At 32.9% G+C, this 5,846-nt stretch overlaps 1 long non-coding RNA gene across 1 annotated transcript; it reads right to left on the reverse strand.

The window, feature by feature from the left end:
• LOC107648204 lies at positions 2,879–4,685 on the reverse strand. The gene is made up of 5 exons (XR_001621788.2): positions 4,350–4,685; positions 4,229–4,262; positions 3,546–4,065; positions 3,126–3,368; positions 2,879–2,889 (listed from the first exon to the last, which is right to left on the reverse strand). It is a non-coding gene; the product is annotated as an uncharacterized LOC107648204 (long non-coding RNA).

Genomic DNA, 5,846 nt, shown 5'->3' on the forward strand with positions numbered 1-5,846 from the left:
AATTGGAATTTTTTAAATTGGATTAACAAAATTTATATGAGTATAACGCTCTTGAGCTAAAAAAGTCACACATGTAATGACATATCACAAATAATGAAAATGCATTTTTCATTAGCAAATACTACTTTAAAAAAAATAAAAATAAAGATAGAAAGAAGTGACTGAGTATTGGATATCTTCGACAATAGTTAAAATATTAAACAATTTAGTAAAATAAATTGTTTTTCACAACTACTTTCTATGTCACTACTAACCTGTCGCTTATGATGCTGATTCCGATCCCTTAGTTTTTCACACACAAATTTTAAGTCACATGTAACATTAAATAAGTCTTCAGCATCAGGATGGAATTCATGAAAATATTTTTTTTTCACGAATTCCTAGCTTCAGATCTGCAAGACATAGTTAATGATTAATCCCAAGCAAGGCATTACATTAATTCACAGGGTTAAACGAAAACACCTTTGAGGACTATCATGATAATCCACTTTATTTTCGATGAATTTGTCTTTTGGATAAAGGTAGAAAGAACCTGAGTCTTCTTGGCCTTGTATCCACAATCATCCAAATCAAACCAAAGAACAATTCTGTATCTGAACTTATGATAGTGAAAACACTGAATGTTATAAACTGGGACTATAATAATACAATTAATAATGCATGCAAAAGAAAGGGACCAATAAACAAAGGTTTCATCCACATAATCAACCAGCAAACCTGTTTTCACTAGCAGCCAACTTATCAAGCAAGTCAATTACCTCTTTTATCATCAATCCACCCGAAGCAGTACCTTGCCTGCGCTGCAGTACCTGTTTCACAAACAATAACATTTCTCAAGTCTCACTGAAACCTTAAAAATTTTCTCTTCCCTTTCAATAACTAAAACATAAAAACACATTTTTACTACTTTCTTGCAACATATTTCAATCAAAAATGATTCGTCCTCACCAAAATTCTATTACTCACAACATGGGTCAATAAAGAAGGGAAAAATAATGAATATAAAGCACATGGATGTTACATGTATGAAGTCTAAACCATAAATCTTTCATATTCTATTTCAGTGTAATGTGTAAAGGCACAAATTCAATACTTTCTAGAGACAGTTACCTATATCCAACCTTCTAAATAACACACATTACTCCAGAACAACTGTTACTCAAATATTACACGCTCACAAGTCGCAAAACATAATTCTACTATAGGATGACATATTCAATATTTATCTTCGAACAAGACTCTAAACTGAACATGTCTATAAAGTAAACTAGCAAAATTATATTCACCATTAATCAATGATGTTATGGTGTATTAGAGTGAGCTGAGTAAGATTCTAGAAGAGTTTGAATCAGTTAAGTTGATCTGTTAGGTAGATAGAGCAAGTGCTAGCAAGGATAGATTCCCGTAACTAACTAAAGCATATAAAGACTCCTCTACCCTTTGCACTAGCTTGATGAACACGCTTCTCCTCTATGTATGTAAGCACACTTCAATGTTTAAGATCACTTTAGTGATTTAGAATACACATACCAGATTCTTCTATCTATCTATCTTCTGATTCTCAAAAATTTTTATGGTGAATACTCCCTCATTTCCGCAGTTCGAGTGCACTGTGATCTAGTTCTTGTAGTATCAAAGGCATGAGAAGCTACAGCAGCAACTAAAGCTAACAAATAAAGGAGACAATGGACCAACTTCTTCATCTGACCTGAGTTAAGAGAAGCCATTTGAACAAAAAGGGCAACTAGACTAAATTGGGAGTCAAAAATAAAAAAGATGAATTAGACCTAAATATGAAATCAACTAAACCGATTTAGATGTAATTAAAAGTAGGAATCAAGACAATAACTTAAATACCATCAGCTGTAGGTTGTAAATTCCAAAATCAATGTTTCATAAAGCTGATATTTTTCATAAAACCAAACATAACTATCACCTTAGCAGTACAAAAAATACCATGAAAAAATAGGTGTTAAAAAAAATCATTTTATTGACGATCAAGAGATAAAGTTGGGCAGATGATCTATCTCAACAGCCTTGCAATCAAGCATTGTTTAATGCAGAAACTGCCAGCTTAAGAAAAATACACCTCCAAACACAGAATCTCGAGAAATTCTCGAACGAAGACTTCTCCTAAACAAAGACCTCTCTATTATTAAGCTTACACAATTGCATAATCACTTTTCATCATACTTGCTTTACAAATATACCATATACTTTAATTTTAGATTTATCTTAACTGAATTACCCATGAGACTGGTAATTATTTGCCGAAACCTTCCTGCATCACCTATTAACAGCTCAAGAACCTTATCTGATACATAAGTTGCCAAATATGCAAGTTATATCAATATGGATAGAATAAAGCAATTTGTTATAATATAAAGCATTGGCCAGATTATGTAGTGTTCATGTAGCATGATTGAAAAAGCAATAAAAAATTAAGTTTATATCCAGCTCCACCATGAGATGGGCACTCTGATGATCCAATCAAATTCACAAACAATCAAATAACCATTAATTACCATTATTACTTAAACCAAAATATATTAATCAGATTGTAACTCACGGCAGCTCTTCAGACTTCCGGATACATAACAACCCTATAAATTAAATCGATTATATATATATATATATGTGTGTGTGTGTGTGTGTGTGTGTGTGTGTGTGTGTGTGTGTGTGTGTGGTGTGTGTGTGCGTGTGTGTGTGTGACGATATATATGTGTGTGTGACGATATTGTCAGCAATTTTTGTTGATCTTACCATTTATTTACTAGAAAAGCATTAAATATGTTTTAAGAGCTTCCAAATCAAATGTTTGGATAAAAAAAACAACAAAAAAGAGAAGTGATAACTTCTAACCTGAGCAGGCGCTTTCGCCATAACCTGCTAAGATATGACTTGGAGATTTAAAGCAAAATGTTATATACTTGAATTGCATATAGTACAAAATAATAGCTACTAGCTAGAGATCATATATATAACGACTTGACAACATGTGTTATACATAATATATAAACATATGTGTGTGTGTGTGTGTGTGTGTGTGTATGTGTGTGTGTGTGTGCATTTTCATGGGAGTTATGTTAGGATGGTATAGGCACCAAAAATTAATAACTTCTAACCTGAGTTGAGATCGCAGAAATGGCAATGAGTAGTGCCAGAAGTATAAGAGAGACAAGCTTAGCCTTGGCCATGGCCATTGCACAAGATTGTCTCTGGGAAGCTCGCAATTTGCACCATGGCTAGATTGTTATCATCTTTAAACATTTCTTCCATTGGCCTCCTTCCAGTCACCATTTCTAATACTAGAATTCCAAAAGAATACACATTACCTTGCATTGACACCTCACAACTCATTTCATACTCTGAAAACAACATGCCAATATCACATTTAAAAAGTGAAAACAATAAAATAATATTTTTTGCTTTCACTTCCTCTTTTAGTTTTTCCTTTTCACAATTTTAACAACATTGAAAATGGAAAGAAAGAATAAAAATTTAAACTAAAAAGTCCTTATAAGATTGGATGAAATAGATTATACCGGAGGAGCATATCCAATAGTTCCCTTTAACATAGTTGTGCTAGATTGATTATGAGGATCACCATTAGTCATTGAGAGAAGCCTTGCTAATCCAAAATTAGTCACATGAGCAACCATGTCATCATCAAGAAGCACATTTTCTGGCTTTAGATCACAATGAACAATAGGTTGTTCACATCATTGATTACACAAACCTATAGTATTCCTTGTGCCTCATGAAGAAGGAAGGACGAATGATTATTTTTCATATTAATTATTAGCACAAAATAGTTAAAGAATATACAATAAAAAGAAATGGCAAATATATATCAAGTAATGTGAAGTAAAAAATTCATGATCTAAAAACTGACGTTTGAAGTTTGAACTTTAACTAGCTGGTAATGTGAAGTTTGAACTTTAACATAAAAAATGGCAAATATATTAAACACTCTATTATCTTCTTCAATTCCTTCAACCACCACGTCGAATCCCCATAGCTTCTGGAGAAAACCACGATCGAGATTCTAGAATCTTCGATTGCCTTGAACGAAAAAAAGCATTCAAGCAATTCATCAAACACGTGCTATGCAAAATCAGTAAAGCACCAACTGAAAGCAAATTTACAAATCAAAACCATGAAGCAAATGCAAATTTGTATACATGCATGTAAGAAAAAAATCGAAGGAATTTCATGAAGACCTTACCTCCAATTTTTGCTAACAATGAGAAAATCAAAACCTAGCATTAAAGAAATAGAAGTAGTAACAATTAGCAAATAAAAAATATGAGTAATTAAACAAAGAGAATATGGATTTGTATATAAACCTAGTTCAACGAAGATGGAGAAAGAGAAGCTTCACAGAGCACAACACGATGGAACAGGAAATTTCGATGGAGGATATTGCAACTGGAGGAAAAGCGTTGATGGAAGAGCTTGCCGCCAGAGGAGAGCATCGTGGATGAGATCACAGATCTCATGCTGCGATGGAGTTTCTTCTTAGTTCTCACGTTGCGATGGAGTTTCAGCCGATTGAGTAGTACATCCTCTATCAGTGAAATACTAGAGTTAGGTTTTTATATTAGGGAAGCAGATAATGAGATACTGGCATTTAAAACTGCCAAATTCACTAAAAAACCGCCACTTTCCACAAATAAATTATGGCAGCTATACACATCGCCTCAATTTATGAATATAAGGGCGGTATTTTAAAATTACCATTATGTTGATGCCATTTTATACCAATTTTTTTGTAGTGAGTGTGCATTGAATAAATTTTAATACCCCTTTCTTGTCTTTCTTGAGTTTAGCATGAGGACATGCTTGGTTTAAGTGTGGAGAGATTGATAAACCACAATTTTATGGTTTATCTTGTATTGAATTTGGTGAATTTTATCAACTTTTTCTACAATTATTCAATGAAATAGCATGGTTTTGTGAATTTCTCCTAAATTATACTTAAGAGTGAAAACATACTTTTTAGGCCTTAAAATTGCTAAATTTGAATCATTTTAATTCAATTCGATGCCTTGATATGTTGTTGAGTGATTCCAGGTTTATAAGGCAAGGATTGGATTGAAGAAGTGAAGAAAAATCATACAAAGTGGAGAATTCATGAAGAAATGAGGATTTGTGAAAATCATAGCGACGCGCACGCGTGACCCACGCGTACGTGTGACTAAGAAATTTTGCCAAGCGATGACACTAGTCACGTGACCTCATTAAAGGAACATGCTGGGGGCGATTTCTGAGGTCATCCAGGCCCAAATCCAACTCATTTTTGAAACTATTTGATACAGAATTCAAGAGGGAACAAGGGGAGAGTAATTAGGTGTAGTTTAGTAACATGCTTTAGGTTATATTCTAGAGAGAGAAGCTCTCTCTTCTCTCTTAGATCTAGGTTTTAATCTTGCTTTAATTTAGTTTTCTTGCCATTTCTTATTATTACATCTTTGCTATCTTAGTATACATGTCATTCCCTTTATTTGGTTGTCTTTATGTTTATGTACTCTTGCTACTTTTGATCTTTATTAATGTAATTTATATTTTCATGTTATTATTGCTTTCTTTAGTTGTTATTGTTGATTTCTTGCAATTGGTAGTTGTTAGATTTTATTATTGTTGCAATTTTACCATACTTCTCTCTGTCTTCATTCATTTTCCTTGTTTGTGGACAAGCAAGATTTAAGTTTGGTGTTGTGATGACAAGTCATTTTGTGCATGTTTTACTAGCAATTTTCATTAGTTTTTATTTGGTTTTCATGCATTTCTTAGGCAATAAGTAAGTGTTTGGATGAGAAATTCATGTTTGTCTTGATTCAATT

This window comes from Arachis ipaensis, chromosome B06, assembly GCF_000816755.2.
Source record: "Arachis ipaensis cultivar K30076 chromosome B06, Araip1.1, whole genome shotgun sequence".
Taxonomy (NCBI): domain Eukaryota; kingdom Viridiplantae; phylum Streptophyta; class Magnoliopsida; order Fabales; family Fabaceae; genus Arachis; species Arachis ipaensis.